This window comes from Monodelphis domestica, chromosome 1 (assembly GCF_027887165.1).
Source record: "Monodelphis domestica isolate mMonDom1 chromosome 1, mMonDom1.pri, whole genome shotgun sequence".
Taxonomy (NCBI): domain Eukaryota; kingdom Metazoa; phylum Chordata; class Mammalia; order Didelphimorphia; family Didelphidae; genus Monodelphis; species Monodelphis domestica.
This window is the reverse complement of record NC_077227.1, coordinates 459,036,484-459,050,877: the sequence shown is the minus strand read 5'-3', so window position 1 is coordinate 459,050,877 and position 14,394 is coordinate 459,036,484.

The following is a 14,394-nucleotide window of genomic DNA, read 5'->3' as shown; positions in this document are numbered from 1 at the left end:
TTCACTCTTCTATTCCTTTTCGAAATAGAGTTATCCACAAATTTATTATAATAAAGAGTGAGTATTCATGGTTTTTTTTACTATCACTTATTAAGATTATGAAAACATATAGGATGGTTTAAAGATGTTCAATATTTTAATGTAAGTTAACTATCAGGTATTTGTTACATGTCTGAAATCCATGAATACAGTTCATTTTAATAATATATAAAGGATAAATGAATGATATGAAACTATTGGTGAAACATGAGAAAACAAATAATATTCATGTCCTAGGTTATGATTAGTGAAATTTTGTTATTTGAGACAAAAATTCTTGGGAGTATAATTTAATATTGTTTTGAACTTTGATTAAAGGGATAATTGTCTTAATTGTTATGAAGTTTAAAAATCTCATGTGCTACAGTCTTAGAACTACTACCGATGGATATTGCTTCCTAGGAAAAAGTCTAGGGATTGACTGTGGCTTGGCCTAAGGTAGGATCCCCCTGACTCAATTTCCTTCTTGTGCTAGTTCCTTTCTGAACTGGAAATTTCCTCACTGGGTTAATCCTGAGCCTGGCTTTTGATACCCTGTGAATAAGGAGGAGCTTCACTACATGATTGTCTGTCAGATATGTTTCATGCTTGGAATCAACAGATAAAGTAATTTTTCCCATGTTGTAGTATATGTCAGGTCAGTCTGTGCCTTTGAAGGGGCAAGTCTTAGCATTATTATAACTATGTCCTTCCTTTTTCTTTCATAGCAAAATTCTATAAACAGGGCAGGTGAGCAGTAGAAGTTTTATAAGTACAGTACTAAATTAAGCACGATACAAATAAATGCAATACTAAATTAATAGATGCTGGAATATCTCTGAGGTATTATAATAGGATGCAAGTATGAAAAAAAATCTACATTTTAATCTGTATTTTTCATCAAATTATAACATAGGGATAATATCCTCCTAAGGCAGAAATTAGACAAAGTAATAAAGCAAAGATATTATATAAAAGGTTTCTAATTAAATGGAATGGTAAATTTTGAGAAAGCAATAGGATTAGACTGTTTTCTTTAAGAACTATATACATATTAGTATGATTAGCATCTATATGCTTCTAATGTGAAATTCAGGTTTTGTGTATGTTAAGTTCTCAAAATTGGATTAAGGATTTTACAAATAAAATTACATCAATAATTGTAAAGAAAGTGAAACCATTTTCCCATTTTAAAAGACAGAAAAAATCATTTCACAGATTAGACCATCATGAGTTTTTTTTTTAGATTCTTTTTCTAGGCACAGAGTTTAGATAAAGTTAGAAATAGCAAGTGATATGTAAAAAGTAAAATACTTTGAAGTTTTGGGTAAATTATGGGTTCCTAATTTGATGTTCTTGTAACTCTTTTGTTAATAAGATTAGCTCTTTAAGTCTTGAGCTGATTTTTCACCATATGAACTAGCTACTGGAAAGCCAAATATAGTTGGTTTTACTAAATTATGTTGAATGTCGTTCCTGGCAGATTTTAGCAGAATTACCTAAAAATCTTTACAAGTGATTTGGAATTACAGAAGCAGAGCCCTCTTCGGAGCTGTCCTAAAAAATGAGGCCTATTGCAGAATGTGGAACAGTAGATATCCAAGGACCAGATGATTACACAGGACATCTTGGACTGAAGATGAAATGATTAAATGGATATTGGAAATGGGTTAACAGGATACAAAGAGACTTGGTATTTTTTAATATTGATGATCATCTGGTATTACTTTGGCCTTTTATTTCATGGTGTCTTATGTTTGCTGAGTTTTCTTGGTTAACTTGATGAAGTGCAAATCTTCTCTCTCAAAATTTGTCCATTGTGAGCCCTCTAAGTAGTTTGATCTTTAACTTGACTTATGAAATTCTGATTATGAATATATGAAAACCCTTATAAGTAAGTGATTTATGGAAAAAGGGGCTGGTTTCCTCTTCCAAGAATCAAAGGGGAGAATTGTGGGAACTGAGTGAACCATACTGATTCCATCTTGTGACTCAATTCTGGATCTAGCTGAGATCCCTTTCCATTCAATTATGGGTCTAGTCTAATTTCTGTCTTGTGAGAAAACTTTATTCAATTATGGGAATTGTGAGAAAACTTTGTTGCATTGTTGGAACTTAGCCCTGTATAGCTGGAAAGCTAGATCATCTCTACCTTTTGCTTAGAGTCCCTTGACTAAGGGGACCTGGGGTATGCTGATCAGTCAGATCCAAAGATTGATGGAAGGAATTTTCTCATGCTTATACATCTGAAGAAACCCAGGTATCTTATCAGAAAATTGGTGCAATTAGTTACTGTTTCCTTGTTCCTTTGATTGAATATAGACACTGGTAGAGGGAGCAAGACACTTCTTTTTCTGATTTCTGGAAATTATACCTATTCACTCTCCCTAATCCCAACTCTTGAAACTCACTCATTCCCCCTCTCAGCTTGGAAAGTCTAATCTTTCCTTAAATTAGAAATCAGATTTCCTTATCTTCTATTGTGGTTTATATCTTGCTAATTGCTTTCTTTCAGTGCATAAAAATCTTTCTCACCTTGTATTCAGGGTCCAGTGCCAAGCTGAAGAGGCCTAGTCCCAATTTGTTATGCAATTGGCATGCATTATTTAATACAATATGCTCAGAAGCTCAAAACTTTATTTCCTCACTTATCTCAGATTTCACCCACTATAGTGGATATGTATATATACATATTTGAGTATATATGCATGCACACACATACACACATATATATGTATTCACATTCACATACACATACATACACATTATCTTTTCAGTAGAGTATAAATTCACTAAAGGCACAAATTGTTTAGTTTTTAACTTTGTTTTCCCACAACCTAGAACAATGCCTGTTCCTAATAAGTGTGTGTTGAATCAAATTTTCATCTTGCCATTCATCCTTATCTTTCTTAGGTAACTCTCCTAATTCCAGAAGAGATTATTTAGAGAAGCTGTAGAGTCTTGTCCAATATAAGTTCTTCCCAGGACACTATACTGAAGTCCTTATATTAAATAATTCTGTTCAGGGTTACTAAGCACAGCAGTGGTAGGGCTGGGAAAAGAATCCAAATGACTGATTTCTAATACGAGAGTGCCTACACACAAGCAAAAATGTGAGTCTTTTTGATTTAGACAATTGTCTTTTTTTTTTTTTACTGTGGGCTGTTCTAGGTAATTCCAGATTCTTGCTATTTCCAATAACCAATACCTTAATGGGGAAAGTTTTTATGAATATATGCATAAGAAAGTCTTCAAATCATAGATTGTTCCTATCTGAAGAAACTTTAGAGCATTTGAGCTGGAAGGGACTTGTTTGCAGCTTTTATCAGTATTGATCATCCTCACACACACACACACACACAGAGGTTTTTCCTTCCACCTATTTGAATACTCTTTAGTGTTCTTTGATGAATTTTCACCTGGGTTACTCTCATTAACCATGAGTATCTGTCCTGAGCCTCCCCTCTTCTACATGTTCTCTCCTATAGTATATAGGGACATTGTAAAGAAGCAAACTTAAATTTGGTGTAAGAAAAAAAAAACAGCTTCCTAAGAATTAGAGCTACCCAAAAGTGGAGTGGTCTATCCCAGGCATTAGGTTCTCCCTTGTTACAGGTCTTTAGCTAAAGCTAGTTTTATAATTTGTTGTGTATGTTATAGAGGGAAACCTTTTCCAGGCTTGGATGGGACTAAATTGATACTGACTGGTCTCTTCCAACTCTTAATTTCTATATCCTTAAAGTTCATCTAATCCAGTTCTTTTATTTAAGAAAATTCAAAGGGACCCCAAGAGAGAAAAGGATTTAAGTAAGTAAGGTCCCTGGCTAGTACAAGAGAAGTTATTCTTGAACCTTGGCCTTCTGTCTCCAAATCCAAGGTGAGGTCAAGAATCTGGCCAGTTGAGTGAGTAGGAGTTGGACTGTATAAGTTATCTTCTAACTCTGAGATTCTCTGATTCTCCTTCTTTTAGCCAAGCATATAGCAGATAGGAGTTTAGCATTTCAGTATTACTCAGGGCTAGATCTAATGGACAGGTTTTAGAAGGGAATAATCCAGGAGTGGTCTAGCAGCTCAGGCCTATGCCTCACAAATATCCTTTATTAATTCACTGTACATTTTGTTCTGGCCTAGCCAACAACCAGATCCAACACTGAGTTCAAATAAGTAACTTTTCATCATCATTTTATTCTTCGTATTTGTGTCCTTGGTGCGTAGAATAGTGTCTGGCAAATACTTAACAAAGACTTAATAAATACTTGTTGATGGCTTGATCATCAGAGGGAGACTAGTTATAGGACATGCAGCACAGTGTTATGGGGAAAGGCATTGAATGTAAAGCCAGAGGAGATGATTTGAGTTTTGTACTGAGTTTTGCTAGTCTTAGGCAAATCATTCAAATTCTCTCTGTGAAATGGGGATAAAAATCCTTGTCCTACTTATTGTACAAGCGGGTGGTAAGAAAAGCACTTTGAAAAACTTAAACTGCTAAAGAAATCTGAACTATTAAAAATTTCACATAGTCTATGACTCTACAGGACAGAGTGAAAAGTAAAAAAAATCAGGCACTCCCACCAGTTACTTTTGCCTATATAACACCTTCAATAACCTCTTCTCCCTGAATCTAATGGTTGGGATGTAAAGTGATCAAAATGACTGGTGGCTTTGCCATCAGGTGAATAAGAGATAAATCCATTTCCTTGTGTTTCTTCTTATTTAGTTATCATACAGTAAATTAAAAAGTCAATTTGTGGGATTTGGCATTAGTGAGACCCAGGGAGCTAGACGTGTACCTCTTCCAACGCCTGTTATTTCAAGGATGGAGTAACTACATGTCACAGAGTTCCAAATAAAACAGGAGTCTCTCAACATGGTACAGTGGCTCCAGAAGAGGCAGCATAGATATCTCTTGCTGCTTCTTTCCTCATCCTTCTCCAAGGGAGAATGTAATTCTTGCCAGGAGGAGAAGCAAGAGATTAGAACTGGAAGAATGGTTACTCCGCTCTCCTTTAAAGGAGGGGATACTTGGCTAGAATTTTATGTATTTGCTTCCTTAAATATTGCTAGTCTAGGGGATTTGGTTTTCAGGTTTAATCTAAGTTCTGATCACTTTCATTAATTAGAGGAATACAGCTTGGAGCTTTAAATCCAAGGCTTAACTCCCTTCCCACCAAGTACCAGTTCCATAGTGAACACACACATAAGTACCAAAGAAACCTATTTATTCAAGTCCATAGCAAATCAGAGATCAGAAAATGTTTATATAGGGGAATATATACCAGATGATACAAAATGAAGGAGCTTTCCCATTGAAAGCAAGGCCAAAGAGCTCAACCCAAGAAAGAGAGTCCCAGATCTCACCCAAGGGGATGTTCCCCATAATCTCTAGAAAAGCTAGCTGGGGATAGGGATGTGATGAAGACTACCATCTCCTCTCATATTGCTTCTTCCAGAGACTTTTCCTTCAGCAATCTGATGTGAGGTTGGTCTCCTCTATTGTCTGTCTCAAAACTGGAAGCCAAAAATGCCTGAAGCCTGAGGAGACTTAAGACACCTGGAGACTGGAGCTCTCCTTTCTCTTGCTCTCACCAACTCTGTTCCATTCCTCACATAAGCGCAGGGAATTGATCTCCAGCAGTGAGGAGAGAGTCCCATTTCAATGGGCTTTGGAATTCAGGCCACAATGATCATCTTCTCTTTTCTTCCTTAGTCTCTGGCATCTCCAGACAGAATCCCAGAATCCCAGTGTTGAGAAGAACCTTAGCGGCGTTTAGTCCAACCTCCAACCAAACAAGAATTCTATCTGCAATCCAAACCAACCCAGCAAATGTTTATGAAGTGTCTACCAGCATCACTAGTGTCTATCATTCCACTCCAGCACTGAATGAAGCCTGGGTTTCTATTGCCTTCCCATGTTTTGAATTTGCAAATTCCCACTTGCTACTGCAGATAAACACACACACACACACACACACACACACACAGAACTTATGCCAAAAGAGTTGGCAGAGTATATTCTCCCTTCTCTTTAGAAGATGATGAGATCTTATTATAATTCTGCCAACATTCTCTCATGTTGGTTTAAAACTCTTTAGAAAGGAGACCTCCACAGCAGCTGTTGGCTAAGAGGCCAAAGTCTACAATGACCACAGGACCCTTGGCTCTGAATTTCTCAACCAACACACATAAATCGATTACCCATTGGATGTAGAGCTTTATGCTAAGTGCTGTGGTGGCTTTCCCAATGTCCTAAGACATCCCTATTAGTCATTTTTATAATATTCAATCACATATTAGAATCATATTCTAGGATTTGGAGAGAGAGAAGAGAGTTTAAAGGTCACCTACTAGGGCTGCCTCATTTTACAGATGAGGGAACTAAAGCCCAGAAGGGTTAGATAATCTGTCCAAGGAGTGAATTAGGTAGCAGAGGTGAGAAGTGACCTCGGATCCTCTGACTTTATACCCAGTACTCTTTCTCGGACACCATGGGAGCTTTAGAGGCCAGAGCCCTTTCCTCTAGGTTCCTACAATGTACACTTTATTGGTGTGAAAAGGTAACTGATGTCATGAGGGGCCTGATGCTGATAATTCTCAGAGGCCTGTGCTTGCATGCTTGCCCTGGAATATAAAACACCAGTTCCCGAATGCCAAAAAGGTAATTTAAATGTTAAAACATTTGTGATGGTGGCAATTGCATGCATTCTTTCTATCTAATTGTGGCAGGATTAATCTGTCCTTAATAGAATACAACTAATAATTTATATTATTATCTTTAATAATATAATTCTATTTAAAATTTCCATTTGCATTGTTCATCTCAGGGCGGTTGCCCTGAGCTCCAGAGCATTTAGATAGGGATTTGCTACAGCTGCTTATCATGTGCACAAGTAGGGATTCGACCGGGCAATTTTCTGAAAAATAAAGATCAGTTTCTGATGAAAAGAAGCTAAAAAAAATAAAATTATAGTATTAAAATGAGTAGATATTAATGTGTCATATTTACAAAATGAAATGAAAAAAACCACATACTCTAATCTGCTCTGAAGTCCCTCCCACCTCCTAAACATATGTTTGCAGTCTTCCAGGGGGATCTCTTTTTCTTCTTTTTAACTTGTTAGATATGCCTATTCTTTTAATAAAAATATAAATATTAAGCTCCTAATAGAATGGCTTCACAGCACACTAGGGAAGTAAGTAGTGGTTTAGGAGTTGGTTTTAGTCCTGACTTTGCCACTAATCTGGTTGGGTTACAAGGAATAAGGTACTTCCTTCTCTTTGTCTCAGTCTCCCCATTAGTAAATTTAGAGATCAATTACCTCCTTTCCCTTTCCTCCTAACATTTTCAGCTTCTATTTATATGTTGTCTTCCCCCATTAGAAATGTCTCCTGTCCCATTAGAAAGTAAGCTCCTTGAGGGTAAGACTAGGCAAATAGGGTTAAGGAACTTTCCCAGGATCACACAGTTAGGAAGATTTTAAGATAAGATTTAAACTCAGGTCCTCCCAGCACTCAGGTCTGGTGCTCTACCCACTTGGCCACCTAGCTGCTCTCAGTAATCTTTTTTTTTTTTTAATCCTTACTTTCTATCTTAGAATCAATACTATATGCTCATTCTAAGGCACACAATCAGTAAAGGCTGGGCAAGGGGGGTAAAGTGACTTGCCCAGGGTCATATAATTAGGAAGTATCTAAGGACAGATTTGAACCCAGGACCTCCCATCTCCCATCTGGCTCTCTATCCACTGAGCCACCTAGTTTCACTCCCCCCCCAAAGTACTCTCTTAATAAAAATCTGTTGACTGACAAGTTAGTTGCAAGGAACTTCAGGGATCTACCAATCAGAAAGAAAGAAAGAAAGAAAGAAAGAAAGAAAGAAAGAAAGAAAGAAAGAAAGAAAGAAAGAAAGAAAGAAAGAAAGAAAGAAAGAAAGAAAGAAAGAAAGAAAGAAAGAAAGAAAGAAAGAAAGAAAGAAAGAAAGAAAGAAAGAAAGAAAGAAAGAAAGAAAGAAAGAAAGAAAGAAAGAAAGAAAGAAAGAAAGAAAGAAAGAAAGAAAGAAAGAAAGAAAGAAGGAAGGAAGGAAGGAAGGAAGGAAGGAAGGAAGGAAGGAAGGAAGGAAGGAAGGAAGGAAGGAAGGAAGGAAGGAAGGAAGGAAGGAAGGAAGGAAGGAAGGAAGGAAGGAAGGAAGAAGGAAGAAAGAAGGAAAGACACACAAGATGGTAGAGAAGAGTTATCGATTAATTAAATTACCTGGCTTGGTTACACAGGTAGTGAACATGCTATAGAACTTGGGTTTGAATATTGGGCTTCTTTGTCCAGAGGGGTACCTCACACTGGAGTTGAACTAAACTAGAGGATCCATAAAGTTTCTTTCAGCTCCCGCATTCTATTGATCCATGCAAGGGGAAGACACAGACCTCCTGGAGCAATCTTGACTTCCTTGGATCAATGGTTAGGGATAACAAACTGTTGTGGCCATTTCCTGAAGGCTTTTTATAAAAAGCTGGATAGCTCTGGGCAGCATTTCTCTGTATTTTGCAACTTCTTCCAACTACTGAAGCTGTCAAAATTTCTCCAACAAAGCATCTGTAAATATTTATCTGCTATTATTGAATGTTGCCTTTGCAGCCAGGATACCATTTAAGTCTCCTCGTCACAGTTGATGAAATGGGTCCCTGGACATCTTGAGACCACAATGCCTATACTAATAGAGGATGCCCCCCTCAGAGAAAGGGATATGAATATTTATCATGTCCCTATTATTCTTTATGCTCTTTATGAGACCAGAAAAGATAACTACTGCATATAAGACATAGGGATTAAAATGAATTTGGTAATGGCCTCTGAAAACTGACAGACCAAAAACCCAGCCTTTCCAGAACTCAACCAAAAACCAGAGAAGAAGATAATGATAATAATAATGATAATAATAAATGAATAAACAAAAAGCTTCTGAGCAGGCAAAAGAGTTACAATGTAATTTTCCATGCATTAAAGTTTATATACTTTGCTTACAGGAGAATGAATCAGTTCCTCATTCAGAGACAATTTATTCTTACTTAGTACAAAATTCTACTAAATGATGTTGTATACTTTTCTAGTCCAGAGGAGATCAGAAGAGGAATTCAGGGCACACGTATTTAGAAGCCAAAACACAGAAGTCACAGCTGAGGGCCCGATAGCATGAAAGGAGACAGGAAAAATTATAAAACTCAAAGTTAAAAAAATAAACAAACATCTAAACCCCAAACACAGCAGTCTAGGGTCCTTTAATGCAGGCAAATAACTCCATATGTCCCCACAGACTTTGATGGTATCATTGGAATATGAATATGTTGACAATAAAGATCCTAAATCACTGAGAAAAACTAAGTCCAATATCTTCTTTGGAAGAAAGCTGAAAGAATGCAATACATTTTATGAAGAATTCCTTCCTGAATTATTAAAAATGTTTTTAAGTATTTGGAAATAAAAGGGGTGAACACTTATCTAACCCTCCATAATTCAGATGATGCATTCAATCCAGCCCTTGAAATAGACCAGAAAACAGAAATTTGACTGGTGGAGTATTGTGGCAAAATGGAAAAACCAATGAGCTGAGATTCAGAAGAACTTTTTATTTTTTTAAACCTTTACCTTGTATCCTAGTAACAACTCTAAGTCAGAAGAGCAAGAAGTAGCTACACAAACAGGATTAAATGACTTGCCCAGAACCTCACAGTTAGGACATGTCTAGGACCAGATTTGAACCCAGGTCTTCTGGAATCCAGGACTGGTGCTCTATCCACTGGGCCCTGATAACTTGGTTTTAGTTCCCCTTATATTACAACCAAATTTTGTGACTTTAGGCTAGCTGCTTCACTGCTCAGGGATTCTTTTGCAAAAGGAGAGAACTGAACTAAAGAGTCTCAAGGTCCTTTTAAGCATTCTGTAATTTTTGTGTTTTCAATAGCCCCAGGTTTTCCTAATGACCACAACCATGTTATTTTTAGACCAAAAAAAGAAAAAAAAAGGTTTTCCAACAAGAATTCCACTTTCCAAACCATGTGGAAGCCAGCTGGCAGCAGATAGCTCTTGCTGGAAAAAAAAAAAACCCCAACAAAAACAACATACTGATGCTTCTTGGCAAACCTGGATGAATCTTGTATCTTTGCTGTGACATTTGTCTCCTCATATTCTTACCTGGAGTGTAAAAAAGTAAACAAATTGGGAGATAGAGGTGGGAAATAGAATTTGGGAATAAATCAAAAGTTTTGTCTGCTCTGGAGTATCTCCCATTACTAATGTTAAAAACTTTGGGGTTCTTCAAGTTCATCTCGCTTATGATTGTAGCAGGCTTTTGACCTGGAATTAGGCAAAATGGGAGTTTTTTTTTAATGAACTTTTGGAAGGAGTTAAAAAAGGTGTGCAGGTACACAGATCAGATGGGAACTTTCTAATGTATTATTGTAGACTGGTTAAATCTTAGAATCATGGAATAATAAACCCGGAGACCCATATGATCATGAGTTCCTAGAATCATCTAATCATCTAATTAGAAGGGTCATTCAGTTTATCTTTCCAGCCCAAACAGGAATCTCCTTGAGTCTAGAATGTTTCCGGTTCAAATTCATTGATTCTCAGGTATCATTTATGGAATTCAAGGCTCAGTGTCAAGGATCTTTGAAGGGGTCTCAGAAATGACCTTGTACCCTTTCTCCCTCAAACTGCCCCTCCAATCCCCTTAAAATGGGTATGTCTATTTCCTTCCATCAGCAGTCTCAGGCCCATCTGCAGTTTGAGGCCATTTGTGACTTTGATTAAGAAGTACATATAAGGACCCGTTGCCTCTGAAAGACCTTGGCTATTCAGTGGCAGGTATCTCTGTGTCCCTGTGACCCATCTCTATTATGCACTTTAACTTCTCAGACTTTATCAGATGCCTGATCCCTCAGTCTTCTAGCCTGGGTTTCTGAATGCTTTATCTCTTAGTCTATGGACCCTACTTTGCCTAGACCGAGGGCATTTCCCTGTTCCTGTCTTAGCTGACTTCTCTCTATTTGATCCAGTGTCTCTTTAAAGACTGGGTCTCTGCTATGTTGTAGTACCAATTCTAGTCCTTCCCAGTTATCCCTGTCTTGTTTTAGTTCAAGTCTCAGTGTAATAAGAGAAGAGAATGAATAGCTGAATTTTAAAAAAAATTACTAAGGCTCTTTCCATGTGAAGCACTTTGCTAAGCACATCAGACACAAGTAGAAAAGCAAGACATGGCACCTGCTTTCAAGAAGCTTATGTTCTAATAGGAGGAGACAACATATATAGGTGGTTTCAGTTGCAAGACAGGTGAAAAAGCTCTTATGGGCCTTAGGGCACAGCAGAAAGACAAGTGGTTATCCATTATCTTTAGCATCATTTCCATTGATAAAACTATCCCTATCTGAGGCCAAGCCCCTTGGCAATGCTAAGAATTTTGGTGGTGAAAGCTGTCTTTTCTGGTTTTTCAGTAGCTGCCAGGTCACTTCTCTATAAGGGTTGCTCCCTTGGATCATGCTTGGAAGTAGTCAGGAACAGATAGAAGTAGGACCAGTGGTTAGGGTGGGGGTACAGCTAATCCTTGAGCTCTTAGGGTTAGCTTCCTAACTGGTAGCAGCTGGTTAGTGGTTGGTGGTGGTGATGACTGAGGGGATAGGGGGACAGGGCTCCACCAGGGCTTCTTCATAATGATAGTTGGGGTGGGAAGTGGGGGCTCAATGCTACTGCTTCTGTCTGAAATAATTTATTCAATCCTGATACTTCCTGCATTTCTCTTACCCTTTTCTTAGATGATGTCTAAGAAAGGGAGGAAAAACACAAATTCAAGAGTTCAGGGCAGCTAGCTGGCTAGCAGATAGAGAACCAGGCTTGGAAAGTCTGGGAGAAGGGAGGACTTGGGTTCAAATATGATCTTGGGCACTTTCTAGCTAAGTGACCCTGGGTAAATTACTTAATCCCAGTTGCCTAGTCCTTATTACCCTTCCCTCTTGGAACCATTACTTAGTCTCAATTCTAAGACATGTAATAAATGAAAAAAAATTATTAAATTGTAATATTAATAAAATATTGTGGTTGCCGTTATAAAATCAGTTCTCAAGTCAGGAGTCCATTAGTAGCTCTTAAAGTAATTTTAATAAAAATGGAGACATGAAAAAGGGAAATGAAGGAAAGGGACAGAAAATCTCATCTATCTAGAAAAATACCTAAGCCAAAATTCCAAACCTTCTAAGCCACTTGAGCTGGAAAGCCCTTGAGTGCTGAGAGAGAGAGACAGAGACAGAGACAGAGAAAGAAAGAGAAAGAGAGAGTGAGAGAGCAAGAGAGAGACAGACAGAGACAGAGACAGAGAGAGTGAGAGAGACAGAGACAGAGAGACAGACAGAGAGACACAGAGACAGAGACACAGAGAAGTAGGGAGAGACAGACAGAGAGGGAGAGGGAGAGACACAGAGATAGAGAGAGAGACAGAGACAGAGAGAAAGAGAGACAGACAGACAGAGACACAGAGACAGAGACACAGAGAAGTAGGGAGAGACAGAGAGAGAGAGAAAGGGAGAGAGACAGAGAGAGAGAGAGAGAGAGAGAGAGAGAGAGAGAGAGAGAGAGAGAGAGAGAGAGAGAGAGAGAGAGAGAGGAGGAGGAGATGGAGTAGTGAGAGAGAGCTCCACTCCCACACCTTTTACCCTCTGTGCCCTGCAAGTCTCACAATTTACACAGGCAAAAAAATGAGGTGTGGGGTAGGACAAACTATCACTACAGACAGAAGGTAAGGATGAAAAAACAAACATACCCCAAACAAAGTTCAAGAGTTACAGCTAATAAGAAATTCAAACAAATAAGCCAGTTGCTAGAGAAAATTTTAAGATAAGCAAATATGCTACATAGACTTAAAAATCATTTCTTACATTTGTATAACATTTTACAAGGCCCACATGATCTCATTTGTCCCTTATATCAAGCCTTTTTGTAAGGCAGGCACCAGGACTAGGTACTGTTGTACCTATTTTAAAGATGAGAAAACTGGGTCTCCAAGAGGTTAAATTATTTGACCAAGATTACATGGATATACATGGGGGCTTCTGACTTCAACTTCAGTAGTATTTTTGCCAAAGTATAGTCTCTCTCATTTGCTTAAATGACCATTATAATCCAACTTTCTGCTTTTCTGTAACTGCGGATCTGAGCTCAAAAGGATCCAAATCTCCCAGTTTATAGGTTGCTATATATACTTAAATGCTTCAAAAGATTTATGATTTTGTCAGAGGTACTTCCTCTACTCAGACTTCAAGCTTGTATTTTTGTTTGGGAGGGAGGAGGCGAGTCCAATGCCTTTGTATTAGGAGGCTGTGGGTCTGATGGAATGAAAGCATGGTTGCTGGCTGAGCACACTTCCTCTTTCAATGCAGGTTTATGACTTATTTGTAATTTATAATTTTAGGGAGTTCTTTCAAACAAAGGTGACTTGCCCAGGGTCATTCAGTCTTTAGATGTCTCCTCAGGGAACGGAATTCAGGTGAACACAGGCTGGCTTTGAGCTTCCCAACTCCAGGGCCAGCTCAATCTATTATATTTCGTCTCTTATGATATATGTGGTAGATACGTAATGCTTGTTGATTGATGACTCCTACCTTTATCAGACTGGTTCTGTGAACTTCATTGATCAAATAAAAATACATTATCTGCTGGCCCTTTGCTTTCTGATGATGTAGCACAGTAGTGAAAGTATCAACTTGGAGCCTTAAAGCCCTGAGTTGAAATCCTGCCTGACATTTAGTAGCTGTGTGACTCAATTTCCTCATCTGTAAAATGGAATAATAGCACCTTCCTCACATGGCTGTTATGAGGCTCAAATGAGCTAATACACACAAAGTAGTTTGTAACTTGAAAGACTATAAATGCGAGCTCTTTCTAAGTGCCTCTCTCTCCAGATTTAGTTAGCTTTGGTCCTCAGTTGATGGTCTGACTAGTGGCTTCAATTTGGAAGAGCCTTGCCAGGGCTTGCTGTCCACTGCCATTGCCTTCAAGAACCCCAAGCTCGCCTCTAGGTCATAAAGAGGCGCTTAAGAAGGAGAGAACTTTGTTGGAGGTCTGGAGAAAACAGATATATCTTGTTTGTAACAGTTCTGTTAAGGGTCATTTCTTTTCTGGGATTTCAGGCAAATACAAGTCCCCCAAAGAATAAGAAAGAGATGCCACTTACAGGATCATGGCCTTTTAAACACAGAAGTGAGCTTGGAGGACATTTAATTCTATATTCTCATTTACAGATTGAGAACTGATGGTGGGTCTCAAAACTGAACCCTTTCCTCTACTCCCTTCTGTCATCTCAAGTTCACATTTTACCTTAAAAAATATTTCTTTAATAAA